General features: G+C 42.5%; 1 pseudogene; it reads left to right on the forward strand.

Moving 5' to 3' along the window:
* The first annotated feature begins 194 nt into the window (after window positions 1-194).
* LOC112415787 (nuclease EXOG, mitochondrial pseudogene) lies at window positions 195-24,739 on the forward strand (annotated as a pseudogene).
* The last annotated feature ends 372 nt before the right edge of the window (window positions 24,740-25,111 follow it).

Below are 25,111 nucleotides of genomic sequence, written 5' to 3' on the forward strand. Positions count from 1 at the left end.
CCCTCCTGGAATAGGTGTGGCCTTGCTGTTGTCTAAGGGAGATGCTGCTAGGTTGGTGGAAATCACATGGTGGGCCTAGGGTTGTGTGAGGGGTGGCCCGGAGAAATCTACCGAAAGGTACCCTTAGTCCTCAGGTCCTTTAGCCCCCTCTCCTCTCAGGGCCCATTTGACCCACAGGACTACCGGAGCAGGGCATGACCACCTGTCCTCAGGTGAGCCGAGACTCCCTACCCCCAAAAATCCAGAGCATGAAGTTGTTTGCATCACAGATTTGTTTGAAAATAAACCAAGGGCAGCAACGGAGGCTGGATTAACATTTTCTGTTGGGAATGGACAGAAGCCTTTGAAAATGATGCCATGAATGCATATTTGATGATTCACAAAGGAAGTCGTGACCTATGTTAATAAAGCACATAATCTGAATCAACAGATCAGAATTTTTTTGTTTATTGTGTGTCTATGTGTATGTGTTATAAATTGTGGTTCCAGAGTTTGTTCTCTCCACCCCCCCTTATGTATTTATACTTTCTCAAATATTTAAAGTGCATTAAGGTAAAAATTAGAGAAAAGCACATCCACTTTTTCAAATATTATTTGAGAATATCGTACCTTTAAAATTTTTAATTTATTTTATTTAAAAAACTTAAAATATTTTTATACAGTTTTTGAAAATAAATTTATTTATTTATTTTTGGCTGTGTTGGGTCTTCGTTTCTGTGCGAGGGCTTTCTCCAGTTGCGGCGAGCAGGGGCCACTCTTCATCGCGGTGTGCAGGTCTCTCACTGTCGTGGCCTCTCCCCATTGCGGAGCACAGGCTCCAGACGCACAGGCTCAGTAGTTGTGGCTCACGGGCTTAGTTGCTCCATGGCATGTGGGATCTTCCCAGACCAGGGCTCGAACCCATGTCCCCTGCATTGGCAGGCAGATTCCCCACCACTGTGCCACCAGGGAATCACTTCTATACAGTTTTTAAAGTTTACTTTCCATTTACAGTTATTATAAAATATTAGCTATTTTCACCATGTTGTACAATACATCTCTGAGCCTATCTTATACCCAATAGTTTGTACCTCCCACTCCCTCACCCCTATAGTGCCCCTCCCACCTCCCCACTGGTCACCACTAGTTTGTTCTCTGTATCTGTGCGTTTGTTTTCTTTTTTGTTGTATTCACTCATTTGTTGTATTTTTAGATTCCACATATAAGTGATATCATACAGTATTTGCCTTTTGCTGTCTGACTTATTTCACTTAGCATAATGCCCTCCAAGTCCATCCATGTTGCTGCAAATGGCAAAATTTCATTTTTTCATGGTTGAGTAGTATTGCGTTGTATACATATACCACATCTTCTTTATCCATTCATCTGTTGAAGGACACTTAGGTTGCTTCTGTATCTTGGCAATTGTAAATAGTGCTGCTATGAACATTGGGGTGCATGTATCTTTTCAAATAGTGTTTTGGGTTTTTCTTGGATGTAAATCCAGGAGTGGAATCACTGGGTCATAGGGTAGTTCTATGTTTAGCGTTTTGAATCTTTTATAATAGTATATCCCAATAAGTGTTTCATGCTCCACATACCAGCGTATTTAAATTTTAAGTGATTTTTAAAATAGCCTTTCTTTTTTTGGCCACATGGGTTGTAAGATCTTAGTTCCCCAACCAGGGATTGAACCCCAGACCAGGGATTGAACCTGGGTCACCACAGTGAAAGTGCTGAGTCCTAACCACTGGACCACCAGGGAACTCCCAGACAAATGAGACTTTAAAATAAGGACTGTTAGGAGACCAAGAAGGGGACTTCCCTGGTGGTCCAGTGGTCCAGTGGTCCATGGACGAGGGTTCAATCCATGGTTGGGGAACTAAGATCCCACATGCCACGCGGTGCGACCAAAAACTAAAAAATAAATAAAATAAAATAAAAGAGACAAAGAAGGACACTACATAATGATTAAGGGATCAATCCAAGAAGATATAACAATTTTAAGAATTTATGCACCCAACACAGGAGGACCTACATACATAAAGCAAATATTACCTGACGTAAACAGAAAAATTGATAGTAGCACAATACAAGTAGGGAACTTTAAAACCCCACTTATAACAATGGACAGGTCATCCAGACAGAAAATCAATAAGGAAATACTGACATTAAAGGACACATTAGAACAGATAGATGGATGTATATATGACACATTCCATCCAAAAGCATCAGAATACACTTCATTTTCAAGTGCACATGGAACTTTCTCCAGGATAGACCACATGCTACGCCTCAAAACAACCCTCAGTAAATTTAAGGAAACTGAAATAACGTCAAGTATATTTTCTAAACACAATGCTATGAGACTACAAATCGACTTTAAGAAAATAACTGCAAAAAACACAAACACGTGGAGGCTAAACGATATGCTACTAAACAACCAATGGATCACTGAAGAAAACAAAGGGGAAATAAAAAACACCTAGAGACAAAAGGAAATGAAAACACAACAATCCAAATCTTCAAAACACAGCAAAAGCAGTTCTAAAAGGGAAGTTTACAGTGATACAAGCTTGTTTACAGGAAACAAGAAAAATCTCAAATGTACAATCTAACCTTACACCCAAAGGAGAAGAAAGCTCAAAGTTAGTAAAATTTTAAAAAATCATAAAGATTAGAGCAAAAATAAATAAAATAGAGATGAAAAATCAATAGAAAAGAACAGTGAAACTAAGAGCTGGTTCTTTGAAAAGATAAACAAAATTTAGCCAGACTCATCAAGAAGAAAAAAAAGAAAAGAGAGGGCCCAAATCAGTAAAATCAGATATGAAAAAGGGGAAGGTACCACTGACACCACAGAAACACCAACGAGCATGAGACTACCATGAAGGATTATATGCTAATATAATGGACAACCTAGAAGGAATGGAAAAATTCCTAGAAATGTACAATCTCCCAAAACTGAATGAGGAAGAAATAGAAAATATAATCAATTTGATGAATTACCAGTAATGAAATCGAACCAGTTATTTTAAAAAACTTCCAACAAACATAAGTCCAGGAGCAGATGGCTTCACAAGTGAATTCTACCCAACATTTAGAGAAGAGTTAACACCTATTCTTTTCCAACTATTCCAAAAATTGGCAGAGGAACTTGCAGAGTCAGGAATTATAGGGTTGGGGGAAATGGGTGCAGGGTCATGAGGAAACTAAGGACACTTGGTTAACTGATGACTGGAACACTTGGCGGCATTACATACAGGACACAAGAAATGGGCTGAAGTCACTGAAAGGAGAGGAGGATAAAGAGCAAGAGAGAAGGAGGGTACGAAGGATAAAAGGCGTGGGAGCAGTAGAAGGGGAGGAGGTTGGGTTGAGAGCTCTGGAGTCTGGGGGATAGAGGTTTCATGGGGACGGAGGTCTAAAATGCACAGATGGACATGGGAGAGCAATAAAGAAGCCTAGAAGGGGAAGAATTCCTTATAGAGATATCTAAAGGTCACAGAGGCAGAGAGACTGAGGTCACAACGAGGAATAGAGGACGGTGGAGTTGAGGGGTGGAGGAGGGTGATGGTAGTTGCAGCAGGTGGATTAAGGGTTACTAATTTTTTCTCCTATTCACTAATTCCATGATTTTCATTCAAATCATAACCTAATCATGAATAGTTTCTAGTTTGAGACCTTGAGGTAATAACCTTACTTACATAAAATACTTGTGATGATCCCTTCAACTGAATACACAATAAAGGATTAGAGAAAAAAATGAGTGAACAATGACACAGTGTTTCTCCTCTCCTTTAGGGACACCGGATGCAAGGTGTGACCATGGAGGGCTCACATGGAAACCACCAGAATGAAATGGATTCTGCCTAGCACCTGAATGGCCCTGGAAGTAGATTCTCCCATGGAAGCTGCAGATAAGAACCTATGCCTCACGAGACCCTAATTTTTGACCTTGTAAGACCGTAAACAGAAAGCCCAGCCAGGACCACTGGATTTCTAACTTATGAACTGTAGAATGTTTTCTAAACTGCTAAATGTGTGGTCATACATTATAGCAGTGATAGAAAACTATGCGCATAGGAAAAAATTTACTTATAAAATATGAAATTATAATATATTTAAACAATAAAATCAAGTAAAAATGCCCATTAATTAACCACCCTCCAGAAGCAATAAATTTTTTTCTTTGGCTATACATCACGGCATGCGGGATCTTAGTCCCCTGACCAGGGATCAAACCCGGCCCCAAGGCAGTGAAAGCCCAAGTCTTAACCACTGGACAGCCAGAGAATTCTCCAGAAGCAGTAATAAAATTTTATCTCCAGATGGAACATCATCAGTTCCAAGTATATCCTCATTGCTACGCAATTTCCATGTGTAACAAACTATATTTGAATTTGTATAATATATATCCACACATACACAAACACTAAAATATTATGTACATGATTCAATATTGATAGATATAATGTCAAATCAAACTCTGTAAATAAAATTGCTTTCCTTAACCAATGATATATGAAGGTAATATTTTCACACCAGTAGAAATGTATCTCCTGCATTCCCAAACACACAACATCATATTCCATGGTAATTATGAATAGAAAGACTTTGCTGAAACCCTCCTTAGTTATGCATTTACATAGATACATCTGTCTTTGTCCTGCTATCACAGAATGTGGATCTCCGATTTCTACACATGTGGCTTGTCTGGGTGGTTCTGGGACATGAAATTGTTGCACCAACATGACTGTGCATTTCTACGTTAGGTGGAAAATTGCTAAATTACCTTGCAAATGGATGAAAAGTATAATATCCCACCTACTGCATTTCCAGTGTTAAAGTAATTAAACAAGGAAGCCATTAGGCTGAGGTGACTCTCATACTTTGGTAGCCTATTTAAGCAAACAAAACTTAATTCAGAGTCAAGGCTCGTTAATCTGAAAAAAACAAATTAAGAACAACCAGTCACACACTACCAGCAAGGCTTTCCCAAACCAAGGTGACTGGTTAAGATACAATCAATTATTATCCTTGCTTTGATGTGGTGTCTTCTTTAGAAAAACCCCTCTCCGAGTCCCTGCAGATGAAGTGCTCCTAACCACCTTTGATTTGATTCGGCTGGAACTGAACAGAGGTCGGCTCAAATGAACACTTGAAAACTGGAATGCTCATAAATTAACATTTTAACACACAGGGCCGCATTTCTTTTTGAGCACTAGCACCTCGTCTGGTCCCTAAACACCTTGCTCAGGTGCAGCGTGGCCTGAGGACTCAGGGTGAAGTCTCTCCCCGCTTCTCCCTGCCCCCACTCACTCACGCCAACAACACACCAGCACAGCTGTGCCCTCACTTGACCAGACTGCACCCTTGATAGTAACACCACACTGCCTGCACCGGCAGAGTCTCCCACCACGTGCTGAGCAGTGCACAGAGGACTTCTGGCACACACCCGCCCCTCCCAGGGCCAAAACATCCTTCACCAGCCCGGGGCTCAAGATCGCCAGCCTTGAACTCCATTTTAATGGAGCCCACACACCTGAGTTCGCAGTTCAGGCAAGCTGGTACCACAATCTGTAGCACAGGCCAGTTCTCCCTCTGACCCATGTTGTTACCCCTTGGGTTTTGACAGCCTTCCCTTTTTTGGCCTCTTCTTTAGCCCAAACCTTCACACAGGCACACACAGGGAATGCAGGTGAAACACATAAAGACTTGAATCTAGTACCTCTAACAATGCATATGACCCAAGAGCAGACTGGAATCAGGGACTGGCCACCCAGAATCACCCTGAGTAATATAAACTCATAAGGCACTGGTCAGTCCCACCTCTAGAGCAGCCCATCTGATGCCACAGATTCCTGTTTCATACTTCGGGCTTTACATTGCAGGCACAGCTCTGCTGCCCCAGAATTTCCAACCAGAATATAGTCCCTCTTCCAAAATCAGACTTGCAGAGCCTAATAGGAAAGGTCAATTCAGATTCCTTTTAAAAGGACCACTTAAGCAAACAAACGAACAAAAAAGTCCTGCCATGGCTCCGCCCCCATTCCTTGGTCATTCTTTTCAGAGCAGCTGAGACACCAGAGTTTCTGAAAACTCTTCCACCTTTGTGAATGGATCTGGCATTCATAATTTTTGATGCTTAGACTCAGATAAAGGAGCACAAAGGACTATCTCCTGTGATAATGAAAGAGAAGAGACAAAGATAATCTCTACTCCCAGGAAGGCAAGCCCAATAACTAAATCCTCCTGGGAAAGATGAACATAGAATATCCAGTTCCCAGCAGATTACGACAATCAACTCTCACAATGTGAGGATGTTAGCACAGTGTCTTGAACACAGTGCATCCTCACATACCTGTGAGCATACAGTAGATCCTCATGAAACATTCCTTTCATGAATGAACAAATGTTTCCCCATAACAGTCTCCCTCAGACCCCACTGCTTTCTCTAGTCCCGCTCAATTTGAAAGTGGTGAGCAGAGAATGTCATCTTTTCAGAAGTTGTTAGTGGTCTTCACTGGGAACAAGCAGTATTTGTGTTCGGATAGGCACTCAGGCACTGTTCTTGATTTCTCTAGATTAATGCTGCTGGAAATGAGGTCTCGGGTAAGCGACTTCAGTGGTTGCTCAAAGTGCAAATTAATGACCTTCATCCCAACTTGGAGACTCATAAAGTCTGAGTGTGGGGCCCCGGTATCTGTTTTTAAGGGGACGCATAAGTGATTTGTATAGACATGAAATTCTGGTGAGCAATGTTCCCAAAGTCATTTTCAGCCTTGACTGCCCATTGGAATCATTTATGTATATTTTAGAACTACCACCCCTTGTGTCCCACCCCCGTAGGTTCTGTCCATTAGTCTTTGGCAGGGCCCAGGATCAATGATATCTTAATGAAGTGGCCCAGGTTATTCCATCATGAGGCCGGGTAAACACTGTGAGGCTCCCAGCTTCATTTCTGATGACCTATTACAGGGTCTGGTCCATGGGGAAGTCTGGTCTACATAGACTTGAATGGGGGACACTCAGTGTATCTCACATTCCCAGGGCTGTAGTGGAATGTGTACATGTCTCTAGGAGACAAGTACCTCTGAAGACAAGGGAGGAGAAACACACATAAACTCCAAAAAAGAACTTTGTACGTGCACAGATTTTCCCAGGCCCCCAAAAGCAATGGAATAGCAGCCAGACCGTGCAGACCCTCAGAGGCCATGGGGAAGCCTTCGTCTCTCGCTCTGATTGCCGTGGAAGGTCACTGGAGCAAAAGGAAAACCCTTAGAGGGTTTAGGAGCAGGATACAAGTGGAGCAGGATGAGTACTTCTGTGACAGCAAGAGACATACACCTGGGCTTCTCAAAATAATTTCCATTGAAGCAGAGCCTCCCAAACAACATATTAAAGCCTCGCTTCCTCCTTCACCTTTGTACGTCACTCCTGTGTTATCTGCTTTATTCATTCCCACCTACCTGGGTGTATGGCTGCTGTCTCCTTTTCTTCACATCCCAGGGCTCTTTGCTCAAAAGAGGTGACCAGGTTCAACTTAGAGACAGCAACACCTGTTTATTAAACAATGGAACATATTACTCATTCTGGAGATTCTACAATTTCCAATCCAGTACTGTGTTCAGTAGAGAAGAGAGGACACTATAATTTATAGAAAATTACTTCACCAAATGGTATTTCCTGACAGCCCCTTTAAAATACTTAAGAAGCATTTCTAATTTGAAGATCCTTAACTCTACTTCCAAGTAGTACTCAATCAAAAATAAGGAATGGATAGCCGATTTTAAGATGTGAGCAACAATATCTTATTTCATTTTAAATATCTAGAATGATCACTGATCTACAGCGAAAGATGTAGATCAACTCAAGAAATGAGAAGGACAAGATGAAACCTCATGAAGATTTTCTTTGCATCAACAAACCCCTATTTCCTTGAAATATGAAATGATTTCATTTCTCATTTGTGCTGATTATATTACAGCATTTTAAGATACTTGAACACATACTATAGGACCCTTGTTTACTTTTCCTGAAGATACAAAAGTAATAAAGAAGAGAATAACTGTGAAATGGCAGTGTAATGAAAAAGGAAATTTATAGAATATTTACTAACAAAAGTCTGAACAAAGGTGACAGTCTTCATTTTCCAAAGCAATCTACAAGTAAAGGGAAATGAAGTAGAAAGGGGGAGTATTCACATGAAATGCGATGGTTTATGCACAGCTCTCAGTAAATCCCTCCGAGACCCTATTAATGGTAATTGAAGAATTATTAACTTCTCTGCCAAGGAATCTGGCTCACAGCCCCTGAATCAAGTGAACAAAATTAACATCAGCTGTAATGGGACAAATTGATAGCAGCTGCCCTATCCACACAGGACTCATCATTGCTGTGATACCGTTTTGAAAAAAAAAAAATCTAATCATGAGAAAAGTGTTAAGCAAGTTTAAAGTCACATATAACTCTCCCATCCTGTACTCCTGTGTATTTTAAATAGTAAGTCTTTCCTTGAGGCAACTGGTAGTTCTGTTTCTTTATCAGAACTTTGGGTTACTCTGGGCCATATAGCAAATCAGCTTTACTGGTGCATTTTCATTATCCTTGTCTACATAGACTGATGCTGCATCCACACAGGACCTAAATATTACATATTCTCCTTCTTTACTGATATCGCAGAACCCAACCGCATATTCAGTGGGAATCTTGTGTATCAACACATCCCTGAGTTGATAGGACAAAAAGGGATCATTTTCAACATTTGCACATCAGTAATTTATGGTAGGAATTCTTTATGCTGTAAAGGGAGCCTGGATGGAGAGAAGGAAATGGGATGTAAGAAAGGAATATCCTAAAGATCTAACCTTGGCTATCATTAGGAAAAAAAGTATTGTTGCAGTAAAAATAGAAATTAAGTTTTCCTTCTCCTGAGAGCAAGGAAAACAAAGGGAACAGTGAACACGCAGGCTAGAGACGAAACATAACCTGGCCTGAAACAGTTATCACTCCTAGTTTTATTTTAACTGCTACTAATCTGTAGTGGCTGTAACTAGATTTGTTCTTCATAAAGCTAATCTCACTCCCTGACACTATTCCATCCCTGTACTTACATTTCCTATGCCCCCTTGTAACAAATCACCCCCTGTAGCTTTTGCATTTCAGAAAGAAGGTCGCTGGCCCATAAACCAGAGACAAATGGACCCAATTACCAGAGTGCTAGTCCCCAATTACCGGGCGACGCCAGCTTTGACTGTTTTGAAATAATGCAAAGGAAAAAAGAATGCAAGACATTCACTACTTTGATCCTTATCACATGCCCTGGACTGCGAGCCCCACGTATAAAATCTTCTCCGATTCCCCAAGGAGGGGGGCACAGTTCTTGAGGCGCTACCCTGCTGTGTCTTCCCTTTGCCTGGCAAAGAAAACAGAAAGCCTGTTTCTTATCCTCCAAATTTCCATCTGCGTATTTCTATTCGGCATCAGTGCACAGGGAGCCAAAATTTGTTGGCAACAGTATTGAAAGCAAATTTGTTAGGCAGGACCACCAGAGGTAGAGAAGTAAATATTTGCAAGTTCTAAATACATGGGATTTCAGCAAGAAAAGCGGACACAGCCGCTGATCTGGGTCACAAATTTTACCTGAGAACCTGCCATTTCTTCCTCTTCCTCCTCCACTTCTAGGTTCCTTTCTCAGGCAATATTATGTAGATACACGGCACCTGTACGTCTTTGAGGGCATCAGCACAGCGCCTTCACCTGCTACCCCCACTCTCAGAGGCAGGAGGCCCCTGAAATGCAGAAAGACCACGCTCCCCTCTCCTTTGTCACGTGACAGATTCAGGAAGAAATGCGCTCCTACATGGAGGCCAAGGATATTCTCCTTCCCTGTTTTCATACGCCCTTCTGTCTCACAGTCAGCCAGGAATGCTGCTACAGCAATGGGGCATGTGGGGTGCACGGCCCTGACCCACCTACTACCTTTCCTTAAACCAAAGGCTGGACTCAAGTCTCACACCACAGAAATATGAGAACCCTCTTGCATAACTCTGGTTTCACCCTGGAATTGCCTGGGAATGTAATTAAAGCGAATTTATTTGTAATCTATATAAATCATGTTCGCCTGAAACTATGTTGAAACCCTGAATCAAATACAATATTGTATGTCAATTACACTTCATTTTAAAAAAAATGCACACTCACCCAAGCCAGTAGACAGAATCTGTGAGGGAGGTCACAGGTAATAGTAGTAATTAAAACTCTCCAAGTCATCTTTATTGTAAGCCTAGAGTGCAAAGCACTTATGTAAATCTTGCCTCTCAAACTTCAATATGCATACAAAGCATTCAAGCACCCATGGAAAAAACTGGGATTCTGCAGGTTTGGAGTGGGGCCCATGAATTGGCAGCTTTAACAAATTTCTTCCTTGTACCAAGGATGCTCCCCCAGACCTGTTTTTAGTAGCACTAGAGAAAGCAGGCACACCACACCTCAGCCCCTTCCACCAAATACCTTATCTCAAAGTGACTATTATTGTTCTGTGTACTTAAAAAATTATTCACAACCTAAAAGTTGAGAGTTATGTTTTATTCAGCGGGAAGTTTTAGGGCTTCAAGCCCGGGAGGCAGCATCTCAAGTAACCCTGAGAACATTGCTCCGAGGAGGCGAGGTGGGGATCCAGGTTATACAGACATTTTGCAACAAAGGGCAGGTAGTCAGGAACATAAAAGGATTATTGTTAATTCAAGAAAACCAGAAATCCCAAGTTAAGGAATTTAGCGCTTTTCTATGTATGGGAGGATGCAAGAGTCTGGGCTCACTGAAATCATTCCTTTGATGTGCACCTCAGCTATCTGAGGCCAGTATCCTGTATTTTCACATTCTGAGTTTCCTCAGGGCTCACGGTAGGGAGTGGCTGCAGTCTGATGGCTGCTAGATGGCAGGTATTCTTTCCTTCCTGAGTTCCCTCAGGGCTCACCAGGTCTCATGGGAGGGCTGCAAGTGCTGATGACTGTGACATCTTTTGTTTACAGATATGGCAGGAAATACTCCTTTTCTCAGTTCCAAGAAAGACCACCATCAACATCTTGAAGGATCACATGTTTGGCTGACACTTTAAAGTTTACAGAAGGCAATAAAGGCTGTAACATCTGAGTAAGTCTAAGTGGCTGCAGTCTGAAGGCTGCTAGATGGCAGGTATTCTTCCCTTCCTGAGTTCCCTCAGGGCTCACCAGGTCTCACGCGAGGGCTGCAAGTGCTGATGACTGTGACGTCTTTTGTTTACTGATATGGCAGGAAATACTCCTTTTCTCAGTTCCAAGAAAGACCACCATCAACATCTTGAAGGATCACATGTTTGGCTGATGAGTTCCCTCAGGGCTCACCAGGTCTCATGGGAGGGCTGCAAGTGCTGATGACTGTGACATCTTTTGTTTACTGATATGGCAGGAAATACTCCTTTTCTCAGTTCCAAGAAAGACCACCATCAACATCTTGAAGGATCACATGTTTGGCTGACACTTTAAAGTTTACAGAAGGCAATAAAGGCTGTAACATCTGAGTAAGTCTCTACTTGTTAAACAACATGTATATAGTCATTAGTGCAATGATTATTGAGCATCTACTATGTGTTTACAAGTAGGTTATGGTTTTGGAAACCTCATGGATATTATTGGAGTTAATCTTCATAATACCCTGGGATTTTGGCACTAGGAGTCTCATAATAACCATGAGGACATAGATACTAGGACTCACCTTTCTCTCTCTTCTTCTGTTTCCCTATCATTGATTTTTTAAAAAAGTGTTTGCAGGACTTCCCTGGTGGCGCAGTGGTTAAGAATCCACCTGCCAATGCAGGGGTCATGGGTTCAATCCCTGGTCCGGGAAGATCCCACATGCTGCGGAACAACTAAGCCTGTGTGCCACAACTACTGAGCCTTCACTCTAGAGCCACAACTACTGAGCCAGCATGCCACAACTACTGAAGCCCGCAAGCCTAGAGCCCATGCTCTGCAACAAGAGAAGCCACCACAATGAAGCCCATGCACTGTAAGGAAGAGTAGCCCCCGCTCACCTCAACTAGAGAAAGCCATGCCAATGCAGGGGTCATGGGTTCAATCCCTGGTCCGGGAAGATCCCACATGCTGCGGAACAACTAAGCCTGTGTGCCACAACTACTGAGCCTTCACTCTAGAGCCACAACTACTGAGCCAGCATGCCACAACTACTGAAGCCCGCAAGCCTAGAGCCCATGCTCTGCAACAAGAGAAGCCACCACAATGAAGCCCATGCACTGTAAGGAAGAGTAGCCCCCGCTCACCTCAACTAGAGAAAGCCTGTGTGCAGCAACGAAGACCCAACACAGCCAAAAAAAAAAAAAAATTGTTTGCATACAATAGAAGTTACCTATAGATGGCTTCCTCTTAATTCAGCTCCACCTTAATTCGGGTAACCTGTCTTGAGGTAAGGTCTCCAAACAGGGGTGTGGAAATGGGAGGAAGAGGCTCAGATGAAAAGCAAAGAAGGAAGTTTCAGGAGAACTTGCAAGAGAAAAAAAGGCCACAGAGATGAGCAGAGCCTGATCCACAAAAATACCAGCGCTTTTACAAGCCCTGCATTCATGGCCATCAGCTACGTTTTCAACATACCTACAGCCACCCAGGCCTAGAGCTGGAAAACTGCAAGCCCAGGAGTCAAGCCAGGTATCACTGGCTACTGAGTCCTGCCTCTGCTGGCCTTGGGCACCAGCCAGCCTGATTTCCTACCTCATCTCCCTCTAAGCTCAATGAAGTGCCTTATACCGGGGCATATATATATCTCAAAGTCTCCCAGGGCACTCACCCCTTGATATTTCACCCCACTACTTTAAATCATGCAGTCTCTGAAAACACCTGAGTCTGCTTTAATTCAGGTGACTTGAAGTCTAGTGACTTGGCCTTGCTGTAAATCAATCATCTCCACCTTAATTCAGGTGAACTGGCTTTAGGTCAGCACTGCCCTAGAGGGGTGTGGTGACAGGAGGAAGATGCTTAGATGGAAAAGGAATAAGGAAGTTTCGAAAGAAGTCTTGAGAGAAAGAAAGGGCACAGGAATGACCACAGCCCGCCCACCAAAATACCAGCACTCTTACACCCTCCCGAGACATGATCACCAGCCCCCTTTTCCAGATGCCAACACCCACTTTTCCAGTAACCAACACCTTCACTCTGGGTACCACCTTGGGGTTCCACCAACCCCACCTCCCGCCCCATCTCAGAGCCTGGAAGTCTGACCTGGGAGAAGCAGTTGGGCTCCACCGGTGCTCCTGAGCCCTCTTGCGTCCATCCCCTCTAACGACAGCTCTCGTCCCTTCCTCCTGACCGCCCAGCCCAGGGGCTTGCTTGGCCTTGGGCACCTTCCAGCCTGATTTCGTTCTTCCTCTCCCTCTAAGTGCAATCAACTGCTCTACAGAGGGGCGTATTTATCTCTCAAAGTCTCTCAGGGCACTCAGCTCTCCCTACTCCACCCCACTACTCCGTTCACCCTTCCTCCCTCCACCTCCGGAACCCATGGGGCAGCACTTCTTAAGCTCCAGCCCCCTGCGACCATCTCTGCAGCCTGGATTCTTCCCGGAGTCTGGAAATTTCTGGGACTGGAAGCCAGGCTTGCAAGATCACCGGTTGCAGGGTGGTACCTGGAAGAAGGGGAAGGGGTGGGGAACTGGAGCCTTAAAGCCCACCCACGTCCTTCAAGGGGAAGGAGGAACGCATCATTTTAACAGTACTTCTCAGGGGTCAGCGGTGATCAATACTCACTTGAGGCAGCAGGGACCACCTCCTAACTGTCGCCCTTGATTCTGCCATAAGGGAGACAAGGGAGATAAGGGAGACGGCCCCCGTCCCGTCCCGCCTGGTGCTTTATCTCAGAGAGGAAGGAGCGCAGAGGGACTTGGCTGGATCAAGGGACCTGCTAGCTTACAGATGAGTTTTAAGTCAGAACGCCGCAAGACGCAATTAAATATTATTGGAACCTAGTGTAAGAGCGGGAGGGGATGTTAGGAGGCTGAGGCTGAGTCCGACCGCAGCGGGTCCAGCCTTGGGACCCCGCACAGGCCTCCCCCCACCTCGCTTCCCCGCCTTCAGGAGGAGGGGCGCTGCGACTACAGCCCGGACTCTGCACCTCCCCTCCCCAATTCCCATCGGGACGCGCAAGGCGGGCCCCTCCCCACGCCGGGAGGCCCGGAGGGCACCAGCGAGAGGAGGGACCAAAGTTCCCCTGGACTAAGACGCTGTGTGCAGCTCTTCCTAAAAAGCTGCAGTAGCAGCCACTTTGAGCGAACCCAGTGCGCCTGGAGCAGCAGGCCGGGGACGCGGTGAAGGGTTGGGACCGACTTACTTGGCTCGCCGCCCAGAGGGCAGACGGGGTTCCGGCCGCCGGGGTCTGTCCTGAGCGCGGTGGCAGTGACGCCTGGGGCGGGGGCGGGGGTCGCGCCGCCCTCCTCTCAGGCTTTGGGACAGTCAGCGACCGTGGAGGCAAGAGAAGAGGAGCGAGGAGTTCCGGGTCCTTGCGGACCCAAAAAAAAAAATTGAGTTTATTGTAAAGCAATTATACTCCAATAAAGATGTTAAAAAAAAAAAAGAAGTAGGATTAAATGTTTGAAGTTGTAAAAGAGAAAATAGGATATATGAGCAAGGCACAATTTATCCTCACAAATAACCAAGCCAACTTGGTAAAGATTCAAATACAACTTCTGGAAACAGAACTTTTCCATCGGAATAAAATCCCCAATGGATGAGTACACCTAAAATCAGACATAGATGATAAAAGAAGTAGTAAACTGAAAGTTAGATGTGAAGCACTTCCCCATAAAGCAGGTTAGAGAGACAGAGAGAGAAAAGATTTAAAAAAAAAAAAAAAAAGAGGAAGAAAAAAAAGAATGGAGCTTATGGTACAAAAATGTATGGGTGGCTCAGAAGGGGGTTGAAGATTTCTACCACAATAGGTAGGACAGGGGCTGGATAATAGAGGGCTTTGTACTCTGTGAAGACTTTGATTTTACTTTTGAGACACTGAGAAATCATAGGTTTTTTAAGCACAGGTGACGTGATTTGTCGTGGGTTTTGTCAAGAGTATTCTGGTAGCACTGTGTAGAGTGGTAGGTGAGGAAGCTGGTGTTTGCAGGAGAGGTCTGAGGCAAGGAGGTGAACTGAGACGTGACTGCAGAAGGCCATGTGGAGGGATAGAGAAAGTAACCATGAATTCACTTTTTGGGTGAGGAAGAGGGAAAAATTCAGAAAGAGGTCCAGATTGCAGTTAACTGAATAAATGGGAGGGAAAACTTTTCTTTTAGAGGCTTGGATTTTTTTTTAAGATGAAATTTTTTATGTGCAAGATATTTGAGAACTTTATGGACTGAAGGAAAGGGAGATTGAAGATATAAGCGACTGTAATTAATGCTGTGAGGGCTATAGACAGCTCCTGTTGATGTCTAAGATTAAAGATTCTGCCAAGAGGGTGGCTGAATTGAGGTACTGTGAGACCTACAGAGGGTCGAGAATGAAGTGGGGTGAGGAGGAAGAAAGGTGACACAGTCAGTAAAAAGAGAGGGCTTGAAGGACTTCCTGGAAAGTCAAAGAGGAGGTGTGTTTGGGGGGAACACCAAGTAGATGTTTAGTAAATGCTGCTTAGGTTACGTGATTACTTAAGGGGGTCTGTGATAAAATTGAATGATCCCGGAAACAGAGTTAGGAAAACGAAAACAATTTTAGGGTATATTCTGTCCCACTGGACTGGCTTATTATCAGCCCGTCTGGCTCTGATGAGCAGAGATGTGTAAGTCTCCAAGTGTTCACACAGGTGCTCACGCCCTCAGAGTATTCCAGGGGTTCTTGTGGGAGTGAAGGAGTGGCAACAGAGTTAGTATTCCAAGCAGAGTAATCTCTCTCCTCTCATCAACTTACTAATTTTCATATTTTTTGTAATATTAGAAGAAAAAATGGCTTAAAGCTCTCCATATTCTCTTATTTTTCAAATACTAATTATTCTTGAGCTCTGGTAAATCCCCTTTACTCTTACCTTTGGAAAATAGGTTCTCCCAGCTTTTACTTCTACACCTTAAGTAATCAAATTACAGTTTTGTGAGTGCTCTGTTTTCATAAAATTGAAAGATTTGTATGACTAGCTTACCGTGTAGCAAAAGAAAAATGTATACAAAGTTTAGAAGGGAAAATTAACCAGTAATTAAGGGCATTTCATGAAACAGCTTTTTGTGTGTGTGTGTGAATATTTCTCTTAAATGTGTTTTGGCCAAATGCTGTCATGGAAAGTTGTTTTTCTTAAATTGGATATAATTTGTATTATCTATCTGCTGAAAGGGCCTAGAAGCAGTGATATGCTATTAGCAATGTACCTTGAGACCAGATCTTCGTTTCTAGAAAAAAACATCTCCTGCTGAAAGAACTCAGCACTTGCAGAAATAGCTGATTCCAGGGCTGGTAAAGGGAAAGTACAAACTGGAACATTTTGTGCCAGAAAGCAAGAAAGTGCTGAAACAAATGGTGAGGTCATGTCAAAAGGACACAGGAGTCAGCTTTATAGAGATCTAATTTATCGTGTCTGGAACTATTTGATATCAAAATAAAATGGATTATAGACCTATTAAATAGGAATCCGTATTTTAATACATAAGTAAACACATGGGTGTAAGGAGAAGCTTCTGTGTACCATGGACTGTCAACTAATGAGTTTGTAAGAATGAAAGAGAAAAATCATTTCGCAGCCATCATGGTAGTAAGTGTTTCAGACAATCATCAGTGGATGTTAAAACTAGAGAGTTGGAAGTTTTATGAGGAATAGGACATGTATATAGTCTAAAAGAATCCCTCTGCAAATTACTTATTGATAACAAAGCAAGAAATGATAACTTCACAGTAAAGAAACTCCCCCTTAGCTGAGTGATCACGTTAGTATTGTGTGTATGGGACTTGCTGATAAACTCTACTTCCTGGTGTGATGCACTAAGAAGGATACAGTATCACTTCTGTGATATTTCTGCACAAAATGCATAATGTTGAGTCTCATCATGCAGGAGTATCAGGCAAACCCCAACTGAGGGACATTCCGTGAAATAGCCGACTTACATTCTTCAAAAATGTTAGTGTCAAAGATAAAGGCTGAGAAATAAACCGTTCCAGATTAATGGAGACTAAAAACTAAAGATTAAAATGCGTGAAAACAAATTGCATTGTGTTGTCTTAGATCAGATCCTAGATCAGAAAAACAAAAGTTGCTAAATAAGACTTTATTAGGACAATTGGTAACATTTGAGGTCTGTAGATTAGATAATTATATTTTATCAATGTTAAATTTCCTGATTTTGATCATTGGACTGTGATTATGTAAGTGAATGTCTCTGTGCTTAGGAAATACATCCTGAAGGATGTGTCTATGACTTATTTTCAAAAGGTTTAGGGAAAATATATATATAGAGAGAGAGGAAAAGAGTGATAAAGTGGGCAAAATGTTGAGTTGATGAACTTGGATGAAGGGTGTGCAGGTGTTCCATATGCCATCCTTACACATTTTAAATTTGCAATTAATTCAGAATGAAACAAATATATACATATATACCTTTTAGTATATCTTTTCTATCCCAGAATTCTTATTACACTGGAATATATAAAACTAACCACTAAAAAGACTTAACCTTGCTTCTCCTAAATAGTTTATCAGTGAATGATATTCAGGCATGCTCAAGTAACCTTGAAGAGAGTTTCAAAAGAGACCTGTCAGCTCTTCTTACCCTAACTAGTGTCATAATGATGAATGTGTGAGGGCCGTCAAGATCAGCTTCCTGAAGAGTATACCTTGAGTAATGGTCTTGGTTTCTTGTTTTCATTTTAAAGCATTATTGGTCTTTGGTCTTTTCTTTCAGATTCTGGGCCTCTGAACCTATATCATTAGTTTTCCACATCTGTATTAATTGATAGGACCTATTCATGCTCACACTGGCAAATCTTTAATTCGGCAAATCTTTAAGTACCTCTCACGTGGGAGGATTGTGTATGGAATTATAAATGACATGATTCAAACTACATTCTTGATTACTTTCTCCCTTCTTCTTCTATTTCACATCCTGGGAGTCATCTCTCTCAATTTCTTTGGTGTCAGCAACTTTTATCAGTTCTTTTACTTCATAACTTGTACTCAGATTTTGCTGAAGCTCTGAACACCTGCAATATTGTTGCGGCTTCCACTAAGTTTCTCTGCACTTCCTACTTTCTGGTATAACGGGATGTTCCAGACTCAACTTGGGCAAACTCTGGAATCAGCCATTTCTCTTGGTTCGTTTTAATGGGGATTGGTATTTAGAAACCAAGATCTGGGCAAGTTGATTCTCGAGTACTCGGTCTGCTGTTTGGCTTGTCATGTGTGTTCACTACATTTATTTTTAGACTTTTTTAGTGGGTGGAGAGAGTTCCAAAGAACATAGTATGTGAATTCTTTTGCCTTTAGTGACGTACTGTTGGGAAGGCCTTTTTTCTCCATCTTCAATATTCCTATGCTTTTTGAGAAGGAGATTTATAGACCCTGGTCATAAAGGAAGCAGATTACCCTGTGTGTTATGTATGTGTATGTAAAGTTGGATATTGATAGGAATCTATATCTCTGGATGGGTATGTAGTTTTTCATCTTTCTGGGAAGCATATCAAAGTGACATTTACTTTTATATACGTATTTATGGTTTTCACTAACAATTTCTATTATATCTTTTGTTAGATTTGGCATCATTTTTCAGATGAAACTTGATTTCAGGTGGAATTTTAAATTTAAAAATCTTTAGTATGTCTATTAGGATGAAAGCAAAATATGACCCTTTAATAAATTAAATTGGAAAAATTGTCTCAGAGCTTGCCATTTTAAGAATTGAGTTGGGCCAAAAATATTATATGTATGCATACAAATATATACACATAAAAACTTGGGCAAATTTGGTTAAGGAAAATAGACATGGGAGACAAAGCTAGGCAAGGGGAAGGGGTAGGAAATGGTAGGATGTGTGCCGAGAAACAGTTAAGTCCCTCAGACAGTTGGATTAGAGCACTTGTATAGGGAAGGAGACAAACATAAAAGGAAAGGATAAACAACATGGACCTACTGTATGGCACAGGGAACTATATTAAATATCCTGTAATAGCTATAATGCAAAAGAATCTGAAAAAGAATATATATGTGCGTGTGTGTATAAAACTGAATAACTTTGCCGTACCTGAAACGAATACATTATAAATCAACTATATTTCAATAAAAAGTTGTTTTGAAAAAAAAAAGGGGGGAAGGTTTGCACCAGGTGGTAGAACCCTTTAATGCCCAGCTAAAAATTCAGGTTATTTTCTAGCGATTCATGATAAAATTATTGTGGATAAAACCATGTCCTTTAGTGATGCTGAGAAAGGGAACACAGCATTGCCCAGCCCTCAAGGTGGGTCTGTTCCTCTCGAGGAATAAATACGTATTTGAATCATGATTTCCTGTTTCCCAGGGAATGTCTTACAATTATGTGCGGCAATTCAGAATGCATGAGAAGTGTTCATGTTTTGTTTTCTTAAATGCAGCCATTTAGTATTTACTTCTTGTTTATGACTGTACTTTGAACCTTATTTTAGGAGAATATACCTAATAAAAGCGAGGTATTAATTTACTTTTCTATCTAGGTAATGAAGCATATATGTGTATACTTCGGAGGAAGTGAAGCAGATGAGCTGGTATTTATCGAGGGCCATATATACCACCAAGTATGTAGGTAGCTTTGTTCACGCCATCCCAGTCAGTCCTCACAAACAGCTCTTACAAACAAGTAGTGGTTATCTTCTTTTATAGGTAAGGAAATTGAGGTTTTGAGGGGTCACATCCAAGTGACATTGCTAGTAATTGTCAAGGGGGAAATCCAAATGTGCGTCTCTCTACTTGTATGAGAATTGCCAATCATTCATAGTATTGTTTTTTAAGATCTCATAAGTCTACAGTGAAGGGATTGCTGTGCTCTTCACATATAGAAGCTTAAGACCAGGAGGTAAAAAATGATGTGGATGGAGAGCAGTTACAAGTGATATTTGCTAGCCTGCAAAAATAAGAACAGAAAATGGGCCAAGAGGAAGATTCCTTATAGCCAGGCAGAAACGTCTGCTAGAATATGTAGGAAGGAATCACAGCATCATAGGACTTGAGTGAATGTGAGCCTGAGGGAAGATTGGTAGCAGTGATTTTATCAGAGTGAGTCATCTGACAGCTCTAATCAGAATCACCCCCTTTATTATAGCTTAGGTCATCCATGTGCCTATTTCTAGAAAAGACTGAATCAAGACAAGTGAAACATACCTGAAGATCCTGGCCTGAACATTATAATTGACCTGGCAAGAAAGTGAGCTTCAGAGTTGACAGCTCAGTAGTGGTGGTGGTGGTGATGTTAGAAGTACTTAACAGTCGGTGTTTTCCTTCTACAGCATTATTTTCCAAACTTCCACAATTCCTGGAGGGGTAGGAAATCGAAAATATGTCTCCAGGGATCTTGAGGCATCAGCTGAAGTGATCGGGAATTTTTTTTGAAATCTCCTCTTTTATCTTTAGGCAATCTTCATTTTCATATCTATTTGTTTTAATTGAAATTGCTTCTTTTACTGGTTAAATATTTCTTTACCCCCATCCTAAATCACCCAGTGGAGTTGACAGTTTGGGAAAATGTGCTTATTTCACTGGCCTGGCATCTCCCGCCTCTGTGCTGGGTGGATGCCCCGTGTGAGAAGCACCATCTCCCAGGGTTTGAGCTCCCGCAGAGGCTTTACAGGTAGCACACGGGGCTGTCACACCCCTGTTGACTCCCCACCCCTGTGACTCCCTCACTTCTGGTTCCTCCCTATTTATCACACTGTCATGGTCTCTTTCTTTCTCTTGATTGGCATGACTTTATTTTAAGGGCTTTACCTCTTGAGGTGTCCAACAGTTTTATTTTTAGAATTTCTTTTTTTTTGGTCTTACCAGGGGAACGTAACCAGGTACATTACATCTATCTGAGTCTTGCAGGTACATACTTTTTCCTCACGATGCTGCTTGCTATTTCACTTAAGGCACAGTTACTGCAGATATGACATGACAGAGGGCAGGCTTAGCCTGGGTGTCGTTTGCGGCCGGTCTCTGCTGGTACTGAGTCAGCATGAAGGCCCAGCTCTCTGTGTGTGGAGTTGGGGGTGGGAAGGGGGAGCAAATTGTCATCTCTGTCTCTTGGATAGGAGGGAACGAGCGCAGGCCAGCAAGTACGGAAACTAATTTCAGGTCACGAGTGCCAGCTTTATGATTGTTATGTATGTTGTATTTTCTAGTGATTCCCAGTTGATTTCCAGCTTTTGTTACAGCCTTGACAAGAGTTCAGTGCTTTCTGGTAATTTAACAGCAGCAAAGATTTCCTTTTGTAAAGGATTTTTATACCTAAATGTCATAGGAAAAGGATTATTGCTGATTTACTGATACTAAAGACTTGGTTCACGTTAAGCCCTCGAGTCCTTTGTTTAGGGTATCATTTGTGTCCAAGCTGTTTTCTTCTCCTGAAACCCTATTGTCTACCTTGAACTGGTCTAATCTTGCTTGATCCCATGTTTCTCCACTATCCCTCTGCAGAACCACCTTTTGTACCAAATGCAATTGCATTCCTGTCTTTTGAATGACATATGCTACAAAAATAGCTTTTTACATAGGCCTTGCAGATTTCAAAATCTTTTTTTTTTTAAACTAACCTGTCTTTATATCTTAGGAACTATTCTATGAGATAGACAGCTTGGGGATTGTTATTACTCATTTTATGAATGAAAAAAGAAGATTCCAATGGTCGTGACTTGCAACTTCATGCCAAAGCCCCAGGTCTCTGGGGTTTCAATCTGCTGAACCATTCTGCTTCAGTACCCTAGTTTCTAGAAACATTTCCAGTTTTCCCAAAAGTGGGAAGAATTTATTATGTACGTTGAGTTGTCTACAGAGAAGATAGCTTTAAGATATTTCAGGTTTGTTTTTTTTTAAGTTTTAAAATCAGGGAAGAAATGAGTTTTCTGAATTTCCAAATAGGACTGGTTCCTATATTAGATAGGTTATGTTTACTTCCTGAGAACAAAGTGGACTGAATCAGAGAAGATAGTGAGTTGGCTAAGTTTTCATTTTTCTCTTTATTTCTGGGACTAGTATTTTATCTCCTCTTTGTTGAAATATTGTGAGTAAGTCATGGGTGGAAGAGTCACACTTTGTGGTTCTTAGTAGGAATTTCTGTGTTCATGAGGTTTTCTCAAAGGTAGTATTCGAGGTCCTCTAGCTACGTGAGAGTTTTTGAAAATCTAATAGAAATGGTAGATTTCAATGTGGTAAATCCATGGATCTTAAAATGTCAAGCTTCTTTACTTTTGGCTGGAATTTAATGCACCTGATTAGAAGCCCTGTTTGGCAGCACATGGGCATGACTGATTAAGTTTTTTGAGAGTTGTCATTTGTTTGTAGACAAGGAGTCGGTGAGGAGAGAATAAAATCAAGTGACTGGTCTCCTAAGGCTCCAGATAGTTGGGAGTCTGAGATCTGTGCTGCAGTGATGGAAAATGTCCACCAGGTGGCACCAAGGATTTGCTTAACTGTTGGCTCCCCGGCTAGTGACTGGACCACCTGAAGCCCATTTAAACTTCTCCCCAACCTTGTAAACTAAGGCTCAGCTGCAGCCACACCTTCAGCTCTGGTCCCTGACTTCCCCTGCACCCACCCACTCAGCGCTGCTGCTGCTGCTCTGTATCGGCCGCGTCCCACCACACTGTGGGTGTTGACTCTTCCCCTGGATGGGAAGCTTCTTGAGAGCAGGGCCAAATGAATTTACTTTAAAGCTTATTCCTTTCGGTATTTCCAGCAGTGCCGGGCACAGGACCTCTGAGTTGCAGTGTTGAGTTAACATCTCTTGGTGATCCGTGGGCTAGTTGTGACCCTCCATTGCATTCATGTTCAGTATGTTTTTTGTCTTGAACGGCATGTTTATTTTCCCAGCTGCATAAATGACTTGCTGGAGGGGATTGTGTAGTTTCATAAACCTTACTCTAAACTGCACCCTGACCAACCACTTTCACTAACTTCCAAGACAGTTACAGAGATCACTCCTGTGGAATGATGGGTCTTCCCTGCAGCCCTGCACTTGGCCTTGGCGGTGGGACTTCCCTGCATGTTAGGCAGCAGATGGCCTCGGAGTTGTTAGGCTGTGCGCCGTGTGGGTAGGAGCTTGGGAAAAGCAGAAAAGAATCCTCTGTAGCTCTCATCCCTCTGCCTTATCGGGGCGCCCAGCGGGGCCGTCCACAGGGAGCGGGCGTGGCCTGGAAGGGAGGCCTCTTGCCAAGGAAGGGCCGGCCCAGGGGGAGCAGTAGTACCGCAAGCCTATTGTAGCTGGATTGTGTCATTTTATTGGAGACCATTAAGGAAATGGACGTTCAGTTTTTTCTTTTCCAGAAAGCAGATAATGGCTTCTAAGCCAATTGGAAGGAAATTTGAAAAGGTTTCATAACAGTGTTATTTCATTATTACAGCCAGCCTCCACAGGCAGCCAAGTTGTTTTCAGGCCTGACCCTGGCTCTGGCTTTTTCGTTGTGTGGATACCTTTCCAAAGTGTCTGATTTGATGACACATTCAGGGGTTCTGTGTTTGATAGCAGACCCAAGAGTGTGCAGAACTCTGAGCAAAGAGCATTTACATTTACCTAATGTAATTTAAAAAATGAGCCACAGTCTAGGTGATACTGGAGATAGTAATACTGATGTGGGGTGCCTGGGTGTTTCTTGAAAGTTGTTTGTTTAGCTCCCTAGTGAATTTGATAAACCAAGGCCATATTTTTATTTCTAGAGCTGGGAGTTCCCCAAGCTGGCCGTTTTGACCTTTGAATGGTAGGAGCCCCAAAAGTTCTGATTATGAGACAAGGAAAAGGCAACAGCTTTTCTTGTCCATTAAAAAACCCAGGACCCACTCCTGGCATTCCATTGTCCTACAAAGAGCAGAGAATGGGACCCCTGCTCTTTGGGGTGGTGTTACTTTAAAGACAATCAGAATCTACCTGTTAAATGCTCATCTTCTCTGTGAATCTGTGTCTTGGTTATTATTACCTTTGGCAGCTGAATTTAAATCCATTGGGGGTGGGGTGGGGTAGTTTGTAAGTACATTTTCAGAAATGCATTTAAAAGTCTTTTCAGGAAAAATTTGGGACCTGCTAGTGCAAATTAGCATCGCTAATACAGCTGCTTTGTTTTTGGGTGATTGGCGAGGACAATGTGGCAGTGCCCTCCCACCTCTGCAAGGTGATCCTGGTGTGCAGAAGCCCGGGGTCTACTGAGCCCCTGGCACTAGGGGCTTCGTGGTGCCCAGCGAGGACATTGGCTTCCAGCCCCAATTAATTGAGCTCCAGGTGAGCCTGCAGGACCTGGAGAAGTTGTCAGGACTGGTGTTTTTCCCTCATCTGGATGGAAATAGTGACATCAGGAACATCTGCTTGGTGGACACCTGTAAGCTCCTGGATTTCAGGAAGTTCACTCTGAGCACAAGAAAGATTCAGGGAGCCCGATCGGTACTCAGACTGGAAAATCCTTTCGTGGAAAATTTGCGGAACGCAGGCATTGAACCCAGTGAGGACTTCATGACTCACTGCAAGAAGAAGCTGGAAGAACTCAAAGCTCAGAGCAGTCAGGAGTCCTGGAAAGAAAGTCCTCACCTCTCAGAAGTGTGACGTTGTCTGTAATGAAGCAGGTGCAGCCTCTTTGGGATACTATGTTTTAGTGGCTCTGCTTTAAAATGATGGACTCCTAAATTTCAGACTAAATTTCTCCCCAAAAGATCAAAGATGTCAGATGTTTTGGTTGGTATTCTATTTGACGTGGGAAACTAAGGAAACTGTTAACGCCTGCAGATCATGCGTTGGTCTTGTGTCAAGTTAACAGGAGGGCTGTGTCTGCGGGATGACGCTGTGTGTGTGTCTCTCTGGATGTATTGTATGCGAAGGCGTTATATTTTCTGCCTCCACATCATACAGTGTCTTTGATGTATCTGCTCAGCCTTCGTGGAACCCAATATTGTACGTGTTCTTTCCCTGGGACTTGAG

Source organism: Neophocaena asiaeorientalis, unplaced genomic scaffold (genome assembly GCF_003031525.2).
Source record: "Neophocaena asiaeorientalis asiaeorientalis breed wild unplaced genomic scaffold, Neophocaena_asiaeorientalis_V1.1 scaffold1058, whole genome shotgun sequence".
Classification (NCBI taxonomy): Eukaryota; Metazoa; Chordata; class Mammalia; order Artiodactyla; family Phocoenidae; genus Neophocaena; species Neophocaena asiaeorientalis.